Here is a 13,679-nt window from a genome sequence, read left to right as displayed (position 1 = left end):
AGTCTTAATAGTAGGTTAAATAAAAATCTGACACAAATACACTTTGATGTAAGCAGCACAGAGGGAAGTTACAGAATGTTTGTATTTCTCCAGATGTTTCCCTTTTCAGTCACTACTCCCACCCACCCAGCAGCAGGCAAACAAACCCTGATCTAATTTTATCACTCCAGGTCAGATTCATGTTTCTCTGATTTCATATAAATGGATCATACGTCGTGTTCACGTTTGTTTCTGGCTCACTTCGTGCGGCATAAAGCTTTAGAGATTCTTGAATGTAGTTTTGTGGTTCAGGAGATGTCCTATTATTTAGAGGAGTTTTAGGTTTACAGAAAAGTTGAGCAGAAACTGTATAGAGTCCCCGTACACACCCTCTCCTCCTGACATGTTATCAGCATCTCGCATTAGTGGTGTGCGTTTGATACAGTTGATGAACCCATATAGATACACCCTTGAAAATTCTCAGTTTATTAGTATTCACACTTTGTGTTGTACAGTGTTTGGGGTGTTGAAAAATGCTCCCTCCCCTGAACCCCTAGCAACCACTGATTTTCTTTTTTTTTCTTTCTTTTTTTTTTTTTTTTTTTTTTAACTCTGCCTGCTTATCCAGAATGTCATAGAGTTGGAATCATACAGTGTGTAGTCTTTTCAGATGGGCTTCTTTCACTGAGTGATATGCATTTGATTCCTCCATACCTTTTTTTTTTGAATTTTATTTTTTTTTATAACTTCCATCTCTTTTTATAACTTGATAGCTCATTTATTTTTAACATTGAATAATATTCCATTGTGCAGATGGACCACACAGTTTATTAATCCATTCACCTACTAAAGGACATTTTTTTAAAAATTGAGGTATAGTTGATTTCCAATATCATGTTAGTTTCAGGTGTACAGCAAAGTGATTCAGTTACATACATATGTGCTATAAAGTAAATGCTTAGTAGTAGTAGTTTATATCTGTTAATCCCAAACTCCTAATTTATCCCTCCCCCTCCTCCGCTTTGTTAACCGTAAGTTTGTTTTCTATGTCTGTGAGTCTGTTTCTGTTTTGTAGATAAGTTCATTTGTATTGTATTTTAGATTCCACATATAAGTGATACCATACAATATTTGTCTTTCCCTGTCTGACTTACTTCACTTAGTATGAACATCTCTAGGTCCATACATGTTGCTGCAAATGGCAAGATTTCTTTTTATGGCTGAGTAGTATTCCATTATATCTATATGCCATATCTTCTTTACCCATTCATCCACTGATGGGCACTTAGGTTGTTTCCATGTCTTGGCTACTATAAATAATGCTGCGATGAACATAGGGGTGCATATCTTTTCAGATTAGTGTTTTCATATTTCTTGGATAAATACCCACAAGTGGGATAGCTGGTACCTATGGTAGTTCTATTCTTAATTTCTTGAGGAATCTCCATACTGTCTTCCATAGTGGCTGCATCAATTTACATTCCCACCAACAGTGTTTGAAGTTTCCCTTCTCTCTACGTCCTCACCAACACTGGCTATTTCTTGCTTTTTTGATAATAGCCATTCTAACACATGTGAGGTGATATCTCACTGTGGTTTTCATTTGCATTTCCCTAATAATTAGTGATGTTGAGCATCTTTTCATGTGCCTTTTGGCTGTCTGTAGGTCTTCTTTGGAAAAATATCTATTTTTTTTTTTGCAGTACGCGGGGCTCTCACTGCCGTGGCCTCTCCTGCTGTAGAGCACAGGCTCCGGACACGCATGCCCAGCGGCCATGGCTCATGGGCCCAGCCGCTCCATGGCACGTGGGATCCTCCCGGACTGGGGCATGAACCCGCGTCCCCTGCATCGGCAGGCAGACTCTCAACAACTGCGCCACCAGAGAAGCCCTGGAAAAATATCTATTTATCACACTCCCTGATTACAAACTATATTAGAAAGCCATAGTAATTGAAACAGCGTGGTATTGGCAGAAAAAACAGATACATAGATCTATAGAACAGAATTGAAAGCACAGAAATAAATCCACGCATACAAGGACAATTAATTTACAACAAAAGAGCAAGAACATACAATAGAGAAAGGATAGTCTCTTCAATAAATGGTGTTGGGAAAACTGGACAGCTACATGCAAAAAAAAAGAAAAAGAAAGAAAGAAACAAACAAACAAACAAACTAGACCACTATCTCACACCATACACAAAAATCAACTCAAAATGGATTAAAGACTTTAATATAAGACTTGAAACCATAAAACTCCTAAAGGAAAACATAGAGAGTACACTTGTTCTTTGACATTGGTCTTAGAAATACCTTTCTAGATATGTTTCCTCAGGCAAGAAAAACAAAAGCAAAAATAAACAAATGGGACAACATCAAACTAAAAAGCTTCTGCACAACAAAGGAAACCATCAACACAGTGAAACGAAATGTATTTTTGAAGCAAAATGCTCTTAGCCAAGGGCGTCGACTATGCAAACTCTTATGGCATCTGATGAGGGAATTGCTTTACTCTTATTGTAACTGATGAGGGAATTGCTTTAAACTAGATTTTTCAGACCATTAGGATCTTTCCTACCTGTGTCATGACTGAACTTCTAAAATTCTTGGACACTTAATCACATTTTTATTTTTTTGTTTTTTTTCACACTCTGAAACAAGTATAGCAAGCCCAGAGATGGCTACAAGGAATTCTGAACCAATGCTGAATTGAGAAGCCACCCTTCTCTGCACTGTGTCATACTTTCTGTGCAGTTTTTGTTGGGCTAACCTATCCGCCTCTGCAATCTAGAGCACCACTCTTTCAGCTTTCAGAGCAGTAATTACTGTCTTCTACTTGCCTCTGGGGGTGCATGCTGCCTTTTCCTCCCCTGCCTCGTGCCCCAGGTTCTTAATCTACTTACTCTGAACTCTGGTTCTCTTAGCTTCGATCATGTGCCTCCTTGTCAACACCTCATCTCTGCTTTCCATGGACCTAGTCTGCCCAACTACCCCAGAGCTCCTCTTTAAACCCACAGCCCCACCTGTTGCCCCCCCCCCCACTTCCCATAAAGGACCTCTTCTAGTAGCGTAGCTCTCTGGGCTTTGTGATATTCCTTCTCCATAGTGTGCAAATTCCCTTTCCATCACCAATATTTTACTCTCCTGTTCCCTTCACTGGCTTGTCCTAATGGAAACTTGGTTTTTCTCAAACCCAGTGGCCTCTCTCAGACCATTTATCTAACATAATTATTCTGCTATATATATATATATATATATATATATATATATATATATATATAGACCTGAGTGATGGCTTATAAACTTTATGTGTGTAGCTAATATGGAAACTCCTAGAAGTTGGATGTGTGTCTTCCAAAAATAAATATACTTTTCTCAGATTTAGCATTGTTAAATTACAGTTTCCCACTTAACATACTTATACGCCGATCTCATCTACCTTTCCCTCTCATTACGTAAGGACGTTGACACCTCACATTTTTCTGTTTGGTTTCCCACCTTCATAGATACATACTTTTTAAAAATTTTGATTGTTAATTGTTACTGGCAGAGAGATGAGTCCAATACAAGCCATTCTGCCATCACCATAAGCAGAATGTCTTGCCATATGACTAGTTTTATAAATTTTACACTTAAAGTCATTATACTGAATTTGGAGGAAAGACAAACTAGATCTGAAAATGTATAAAATTAATCATCCTCATTGAAATGTAACCTTTAAATTGATTTGGAAAACATCACATTATCTAACTTGACTCTGGCTATAGCCCCCATATGGGATATCTAAGTTCTTGGCATTTGAAATATTTAATAGATTATAAGTTCATTTTGACTTCCTCTTCTTAAGTCTTAATAGTAGGTTAAATAAAAATCTGACACAAATACACTTTGATGTAAGCAGCACAGAGGGAAGTTACAGAATGTTTGTATTTCTCCAGATGTTTCCCTTTTCAGTCACTACTCCCACCCACCCAGCAGCAGGCAAACAAACCCTGATCTAATTTTATCACTCCAGGTCAGATTCATGTTTCTCTGATTTCATATAAATGGATCATACGTCGTGTTCACGTTTGTTTCTGGCTCACTTCGTGCGGCATAAAGCTTTAGAGATTCTTGAATGTAGTTTTGTGGTTCAGGAGATGTCCTATTATTTAGAGGAGTTTTAGGTTTACAGAAAAGTTGAGCAGAAACTGTATAGAGTCCCCGTACACACCCTCTCCTCCTGACATGTTATCAGCATCTCGCATTAGTGGTGTGCGTTTGATACAGTTGATGAACCCATATAGATACACCCTTGAAAATTCTCAGTTTATTAGTATTCACACTTTGTGTTGTACAGTGTTTGGGGTGTTGAAAAATGCTCCCTCCCCTGAACCCCTAGCAACCACTGATTTTCTTTTTTTTTCTTTCTTTTTTTTTTTTTTTTTTTTAACTCTGCCTGCTTATCCAGAATGTCATAGAGTTGGAATCATACAGTGTGTAGTCTTTTCAGATGGGCTTCTTTCACTGAGTGATATGCATTTGATTCCTCCATACCTTTTTTTTTTGAATTTTATTTTTTTTTATAACTTCCATCTCTTTTTATAACTTGATAGCTCATTTATTTTTAACATTGAATAATATTCCATTGTGCAGATGGACCACACAGTTTATTAATCCATTCACCTACTAAAGGACATTTTTTTAAAAATTGAGGTATAGTTGATTTCCAATATCATGTTAGTTTCAGGTGTACAGCAAAGTGATTCAGTTACATACATATGTGCTATAAAGTAAATGCTTAGTAGTAGTAGTTTATATCTGTTAATCCCAAACTCCTAATTTATCCCTCCCCCTCCTCCGCTTTGTTAACCGTAAGTTTGTTTTCTATGTCTGTGAGTCTGTTTCTGTTTTGTAGATAAGTTCATTTGTATTGTATTTTAGATTCCACATATAAGTGATACCATACAATATTTGTCTTTCCCTGTCTGACTTACTTCACTTAGTATGAACATCTCTAGGTCCATACATGTTGCTGCAAATGGCAAGATTTCTTTTTATGGCTGAATAATAGTTCCACTGTATATATGTACCACATCTTCTTAATGCAATACTGAAGGACATCTTGATGGCTTCCAAGTTTTCACAGTTATGAATAAAGCTGCTTTAATCATTCATGTGCAGGTTATTGTGTGGACAGAATTTTTCAATTTATTTAGGTAAATACCAAGGATGATTAATTGTTGGATTTTATGTTCATTTTTGTAAGAAACTGTCTTACAAAGTGGCTGCATCATTTTGCATTCCTATCAGCAGTGAGTGAGCGTTTCTTTTACTGCACTTCCTTATCAGCATTTGGTGTTGTCAGTGTTTGTTTTCTAGCGATTCTAATATGTGTGTACTGGTTTCTCCTTGTTTTATTTGCATTTCCCTAATGACCTATGATGTTGAAAACCCTTTTATGTGCTTATTTAACCTGAGTATATCTTCTTTGGATATATCTGTTCAGATCTTTTGCTGACTTTTCAATTGGGTATTGTTTTTATATTTTTAAGCTTCAATTGTTTTATGTGTATTTAAGTACAATTCCTTTATTAGATATATGCTTTGAAAATACTTGCAGTCTGTGTCTTGTTTATCCATTGTCTTAATAGTACCTCTTGCAGAGCAGAAGTATTTAATTTTTAATGTAGTTCAGTGTAACTTTTTTTCTTTTATAAATTGGGTGTAAATTTTGGTGTAATATCTAAAAATTTACCACCAAATCCAAGATCATCTAGATTTTCTCCGGAATCTTGAGAATTCACTTCATCAGTTTTTTCATTAAGTTTAGAAATAATTTCTATTTCTGGCATACACATATTACATATTTTGCTAATTCTATCCTAAATATTTCATTTCGTTTTAATTTTCCTTTTTTTATAGTAGAAATCAGGCATTTATTTATTTATTCATTTTGTATTCCATGTGTGGTTTTTTTTGAATTTTATTTTATTTTAAAAAATATAACAGGTTCTTATTAGTTATCCATTTTATACATATTAGTGTATATATGTCAATCCCAATCTCTCAGTTCATCACACTACCACCCACTGGCCGCCGCTTTCTCCCCTTGGTGTCCTTATGTTTGTTCTCTACTTCTCTGTCTCTATTTCTGCTTTGCAGACTGGTTCATCTATACCATTTTTCTAGATTCCACATATATGCATTAATACACGATACTTGCTTTTCTTTTCTGACTTACTTCACTCTGTATGACAGTCTCTGGGTCCATCCATGTTGCTACAAATGACCCAGTTTTGTTCCTTTTTTTGGCTGAGTAATATACCATTGTACACATGTACCACATCTTCTTTGTCCATTCGTCTGTTGATGGGCATTTGGGTTGTTTCCATGACCTGGCTATTGTAAACAGTGCTGCAATGAACACTGGGGTGCATGTGTCATTTTGAATTAAGGTTTTCTCTGTGTATATGCCCAGTAGTGGGATTGCTGGGTCATCTGGTAATTCTATTTTTAGTTTTTTAAGGACCCTCCATACTGTTCTCCATAGTGGCTGTATCAATTTACATTCCCACCAATAGTGCAAGAGGGTTCCCTTTTCTCCGCACCATTTGTTGTTTGTAGATTTTCTGATGATGGCCATTTTGACTGGTGTGAGGTGATACTTCATTATAGTTTTGATTTGCATTTCTCTAATAATTAGTGATGTTGAGCAGCTTATCATGTGCCTCTTGGCCATCTGCATGTCTTCTTTGGAGAAATGTCTATTTAGATCTTCTGCCCATTTTTTGATTGGGTTGTTTGTTTTTTTAGTATTGAGCTGCATAAGCTGTTTATATATTTTGGAGATTAATCTTTTGTCTATTGATTTGTTTACAAATATTTTCTCCCATTCTGAGGGTTGTCTTTTTGTCTTGTTTATAGTTTCCTTTGCAAAAGCTTTTAAGTTTCATTAGGTCCCATTTGTTTATTTTTGTTTTTATTTCCATTTCTCCAGGAGGTGGGTCAAAAAAGATCTTGCTCTGATTTATGTTAAAGAGTGTTCTGCCTATGTTTTCCTCTAAGAGTTTTATAGTGCCTGGTTTTAAATTTAGGTCTTTAATGCATTTTGAGTTTATTTTTGTGTTTGGTATTAGGGAGTGTTCTAATTTCATTCTTTTACATGTAGCTGTCCATTTCTTCCAGCACCCATTATTGAAGAGACTGTCTTTTCTCCATTGTATATCCTTGTCTCCTTTATCAAAATAAGGTGACCATATATGCGTGGGTTTATCCCGGGCTTTCTATCCTATTCCATTGACCTATATTTCTGTTTTTGTGCCAGTACCATACTGTCTTGATTACTGTAGCTTTGTGGTATAGTCTGAAGTCAGGGAGTCTGATTCCTCCAGCTCCGTTTTTTTTCCTCAAGATTGCTTTGGCTATTCGGGGTCTTTTGTGTCTCCATACAACCTTTAAAAGTTTTTGTTCTAGTCCTGTAAAAAATACCTGTGGTAATTTGATAGGGATTGCATTGAATCTGTAGGTTGCTTTGGGTGGTATAGTCATTTTTACAATAATGATTCTTCCAATCTAAGAACACGGTACATCTCTCCATCTGTTTGTATCATCTTTGATTTCTGTCTTCAGTGTCTTACAGTTTTCTGAGCACAGGTCTTTTACATCCTTAGGTAGGTTTATTCCTAGGTATTTTATTCTTTTTATTGCAATGGTGAATGGGATTGTTTCCTTAATTTCTCTTTCTGATCTTTCCTTGTTAGTATATAGGAATGCAGTAGATTTCCATGCATTAATTTTGTATCCTGCAGTTTTACCAAATTGATTGATGAGCTCTGGTAGTTTTCTGGTTGCATCTTTAGGATTCTATATGTATAGTATCATGTCACCTGCAAACAGTGACAGCTTTACTTCTTCTTTTCCAATTTGTATTCCGTTTATTTATTTTTTCTTCTCTGATTGCCATGGCCAGGACTTCCAAAACTATGTTGAATAATAGTGGCAAGAGTGGACATCCTTGTCTTGTTCCTAATCTTAGAGGAAATGCTTTCAGTTTTTCACCATTAAGAATGATCTTTGCTGTGGGTTTGTCGTATATGGCCTTTATTATGTTGAAATAGGTTCCCTCTGTGCCCACTTTCTGGAGAGTTTTTATCATAAATGGGTATTGAATTTTGTCATAAGCTTTTTCTGCATCTATTGAGACGATCATATGGTTTTTAATTCTTCAATTTGTTAATATGGTGTATCACATTGATTGATTTGCATATATTGAAGAATCCTTGCATCCCTGGGAAAAATCCACTTGATCATGGTGTGTGATCCTTTTAATCTGTTGTTGGATTCTGTTTGCTAGTATTTTGTTGAGGATTTTTGCATCTATATTCATCAGTGATATTGGTCTGTAATTTTCTTTCTTTGTAGTATCTCTGTCTAGTTTGGTATCAGGGTGATGGTGGCCTCGTAGAATGAGTTTGGGAGTGTTCCTTCCTCTGACATTTTTTGGAAGAGTTTGAGCAGGATGGGTGTTAGCTCTTCTCTAAATGTTTGATAGAATTCACCTGTGAAGCCATCTGGTCCTGGACTTTTGTTTGTTTGGAAGATTTTTAATCACAGTTTCAATTTCATTACTGGTTCAGTGATTTCTTCCTGGTTCAGTGTTGGAAGTTTATAGCTTTCTAAGAATTTGTCTATTTCTTCCAGGTTGTCCATTTTATTGGCATAGAGTTGCTTGTAGTAGTCTCTTAGGATACTCTTTATTTCTGTGGTGTCTGTTGTAACTTCTCCTTTTTCATTTCTAATTTTATTGATGAGTCCTCTCTTTTTCTTGATGAGTCTTGCTAAAGGTTTATCAATTTTGTTTATCTTCTCAAAGAACCAGCTTTTCGTTTTATTGATCTTTGCTACTGTTTTCTTTATTTCTATTTTATTTCTACTCTGATCCTTATGATTGATTTCCTTCTACTAACTTTGGGTTTTGTTTGTTCTTCTTTCTCTAGTTCCTTTAGGTGTGAGGTTAGATTTTTTTTTTTTTTTTTTTTTTTTTTGTGGGTACGCGGGCCTCTTACTGTTGTGGCCTGTCCCGTTGCGGAGCACAGGCTCCGGATGCGCAGGCTCAGTGGCCATGGCTCACGGGCCCAGCTGCTCTGCGGCATGTGGGATCTTCCCGGACCGGGGCACGAACCCGCGTCCCCTGCATCGGCAGGCGGGCTCTCAACCACTGTGCCACCAGGGAAGCCCTAGATTGTTTATTTGAGATTTTTCTTGTTTCTTGAGGTAGGATTGTATTGCTATAAATGTCCCTCTTAGAACTGCTTTTGCTGCATCCCATAGGTTTTGGATCATTGTGTTTTCATTGTCATTTCTCTCTAGGTATTTTTTGATTTCCTCTTTGATTTCTTCAGTGATCTCTTGGTTATTTAGTAATGTATTGTTTAACCTACATGTGTTTGTGTATTTTACATTTTTCCTGTAATTTATTTCTAATGTCATAGTGTTGTGGTTGGAAAAGATGCTGGATATGATTTCAATTTTCTTAAATATTCCAAGGCTTGATTTGTGACCCAAGATTTGATCTATATTGGAGGATGTTCTGTGTGCACTTGAGAAGAAAGTGTAATCTGCTGTTTGTGGATAGAATGTCCTATAAATATCAATTCAATCTATCTCGTCTTTTGTGTCATTCAAAGCTTGTGTTTCCTTATTAATTTTCTGTCTGGATGATCTGTCCATTTGTGTAAGTGAGGTTAAAGTCCCCCACTATTATTGTGTTACTGTCGATTTCCTCTTTTATAGCTGTTAGCATTTGCCTTATGTATTGAGGTGCTCCTATGTTGGGTGCATATATATTTGTAATTGCTATAGCTTCTTCTTGGATTGATCCCTTGATCAATATGTAGTGTTCTTCCTTGTCTCTTGTAACAGTCTTTATTTTAAAGTCTATTTTCACTGTTATGAGTACTGCTACTCCAGCTTTCTTTTGATATCCATTTGCATGGAATATCTTTTTCCATCCCCTCACTTTCAGTCTGTATGTGTCTACGTCTGAAGTGGGTCTCTTGTAGACAGCATATATACGGGTCTTGTTTTGTATCCATTCAGCGAGCTTGTATCTTGTTTGGAGCATTTAATCCATTCACATTTAAGTTAATTATCAATATGTATGTTTCTGTTCCCAGTTTCTTAATTGTTTTGTGTTTGTTTTTGTCCGTCCTTTTCTCCTCTTGTGTTTCCAACTTAGAGAAGTTCCTTTAGCGTTTGTGGTAGAGCTGGTTTGGTGGTGCTGAATTCTCTTAGCTTTTGCTTGTCTGTAAAGCTTTTGATTTCTCCATTGAATCTGAATGAGATCCTTGCTGGGTAAAGTAACCTTGGTTATAGGTTTTTCCCTTTCATTACTTTAAATAAATCATGCCACTTCCTTCTGGTTTGTAGAGTTTCTGCTGAGAAATCAGCTTTTAACCTTATGGGAGTTCCCTTGTATGTTATTTGTCATTATTCCCTTTTTGCTTTTAATAATTTTCTTTGGCTTTAATTTTTGTCAGTTTAATTACTAGGTGTCTCAGTGTGTTTCTCCTTGGGTTTATCCTGCCTGGGACTCTCTGCACTTCCTGGACTTGAATGGTTACTTCCCTTCCCATGTTAGAGAAGTTTTCGACTATAATCTCTTCAAATATTTTCTTGGGTCCTTTCTCGCTCTCTTATCCTTCTGGGACCCCTATAATACAAATGTTTGTGTGTGTAATGTTGTCCCAGAGGTTTCTTAGGCTGTCTTCATTTCTTTTCATTCTTTTTCTTTATTCTGTTCGGTGGCAGTGATTTCCACCATTCTGTCTTGCAGGTCACATGTCTGTTCTTCTGCCTCAGTTATTCTGCTATTGGTTCTTTCTAGTGTATTTTTCATTGCATTTCTTGTGTTGTTCATCACTGTTTTTTTGTTCTTTAATTCTTCTAGGTGTTTGTTCTTTAATTCTTCTAGGTCTTTGTTAAACATTTCTTGCATCTTCTCGATCTTTGCCTCCATTCTTTTTCCGAGGTCCTGGATCATCTTCACTATCATTATTCTGAATTCTTTTTCTGAAAGGTTGCCTATCTCCATTTCATTTAGTTGTTTTTCTGGGGTTTTATTTTGTTCCTTCATCTGGTACAAAGTCCTCTGCCTTTTCATCTTGTCTATCTTTCTGTCGATGTGGTTTTTGTTCCATAGGCTGCAGGAATGTACTTCTTCTGCTGTCTGCCCTCTGATGGATGAGGCTGTCTAAGAGGCTTGGGCAAGCTTCCTGATTGGACAGACTGGTGATGGTAGGTAGAGCTGGGTGTTGCTTTGGTGGGCAGAGCTCAGTAAAACTTTAATCCGCTTGTCTGTTGATGGGTGGGGCTGTGTTCCCTCCCTGCTGGTTGTCTGGCTTGAGGGGACCCAGCACTGGAGCCTACCCGGCTCTTTGGTGGGGCTAATGGCAGACTCTGGGAGGGCTCACGCCAAGGAGTAATTCCCAGAACTTCTGCTGCCAGTGTCCTTGTCCCCGTGGTGAGCCACAGCCAACCCCCGCCTCTGCAGGAGACCCTCCAACACTAGTAGGTAGGTCTGGTTCAGTCTCCTATGGGGTCACTGCTCCTTCCCCTGGGTCCCGACGGGCACACTACTTTGTGTGTGCTCTCCAAGAGTGGAGTTTGTTTCCCCCAGTCCTGTTGAATTCCTGCGGTCAGATCCCGCTACCTTCAAAGTCTGATTCTCTGGGAATTCCTCCTCCCATTACCGGACCCCCAGGTTGGGAAACCTGACGTGGGGCTCCGAACCTTCACGCCAGTGGGTGGACCTCTGTGGTATAAGTGTTCTCCAGTTTGTGAGTCACCCACCCAGCAGTTATGGGATTTGATTTTGCTGTGATTGCGCCCCTCCTACCATCTCATTGTGGCTTTCCTTTGTCTTTGGATGTGGGGTATCTTTTCCCGGGAGTGCCAGTGTCTTCCTGTCAGTGACTGTCCAGCAGTTAGTTGTGATTCCAGTGCTCTCGCAAGAGTGAATGAGTGCATATCCTTCTACTCTGCCGTCTTGAACCAATGTCCTGTTTTAATTTTCAATTCCAAATGTTTTATAACATATATAAAAATAAAATTACTTTTGTTTCTTTAACTTGTTGTCTGAAACCTCACTAAACTTACTTGTCTTGTTCCTGTTGTTTATTTTGTAGATAATTTGATATATTCTTTATAATTATCATGTGCGTGAACATAGAAAGTTTTATGTCTTACTTTTGAACCTGCATTCATTTTTTTCCCCCTTTTTACTCCATTTTGGTACTGCTAGCAACTCTAGTAAAATGTTGACTAGAAGTTGTAGTAACAGATATCCTTTGTTCTTGATCAAAAGACTAAAGCATCATCTTCCACCATTTTGTTTAAATGTTATATGTAAGTTTTAATTTTATGCACACATAAAGTTCAGAACATTTTTTTAAATTCCTAGTTACCCAGTAATTTTTATGATTAATATATTAAATTTTGCCAGTTACTTTTTCTTTATCTGTTGAGATGATTATAGGAAATTGAATGAGTTTGCTGGGCTGCCATAACAATTACCGCAGACTGGGCAACTTAAATGACAGACAAGTATTTTCTCACAGTTCTGGAAGCTCTAAGTCCGAGATCCAGGTGTTGGCAGGGCTGGTTTCCTCCGAGGCTTCTCTCCTTGGCTTGACCTTCTCTCTCTGTCCTTACGTGGCCTCTCCTCTGTCCTCATGAATCCCTGGTGTCTCTTCATGTATCCAAATTTCCTCCTCTTATAAAGACACCACTCACATTGGAGTAGGACCCATCCAATGGCCTCATTGTACCTCATCACCTCTTTGAAGGCTGCATCTCCAAATATGGTCACATTCTGGTGTATTGGGCATTAGGGCTTCAACATAGGAAATTTGGGAGGGGACATATTTCAACACATAACACTAATTTCCTCCTGGATACAGGTCTGTATAATACATACTTATACTCTCTCTTATACTTACCTATGTAGAAACCTTTATGACTAGTTTGTGTGTCTTTATTTCTTAATGAGCATTCAAGTTACCATGCTCAGCTGTAGACATCTTTTAGTCTATCTTCTGAAGCAAGTATGCTAGTCATCAATTCTCTACGCCTTTATCTCTGAAGGCATTTATTTGGCCTCCTTGTTTGAAGAATAATTTTGTTGGATACAGGGTTTTTGCTGGGTAGCCTTTTTTTCTCTCTTTTAGCACTTTGAATATGCCATCCCACTGTTTTCTAGACCCCATCACATCTGATAAACACTAAGTTGCTAATCATTTTGAGGTTCCTTTACTTGGTGGGTCATTTTTCTCTTGCCAATTTCAAGATGTTCCCTTTATCTTTGGCTTTTGGCAAATTTCCTATGATGTATCTAGATGTGAATGTCCTTATATTTGTTCTACTTGGAGTTTCTTGAGCATTTTGGAATATAGATTAGTTTTTTGTTGTTGTTTGTTTGTTTTCTCATTGAATTTGGGAAGTGTTCACCCAGTACATTTTCAAATTAAATTTGTGCTTTTTCTCTTTCTTTCCTTTCTACGACTCCATTAGATATATGTTGATATTCTTAATGGAATTCCATAAGTCTGTGAGGCTCTGTTCATTTTTCCTCTTTTTTTTTTTTTTGCTGTACGTGGGCCTCTCACTGTTGTGGCCTCTCCCGTTGCGGGGCACAGGCTCCGGGCGCGCGGGCTCAGTG

The sequence above is a fragment of the Physeter macrocephalus genome, chromosome 7 (assembly GCF_002837175.3).
Source record: "Physeter macrocephalus isolate SW-GA chromosome 7, ASM283717v5, whole genome shotgun sequence".
Taxonomy (NCBI): Eukaryota; Metazoa; Chordata; class Mammalia; order Artiodactyla; family Physeteridae; genus Physeter; species Physeter macrocephalus.
The sequence above is the reverse complement of the archived record's forward strand: the minus strand, read 5'-3'. Positions refer to the sequence as shown.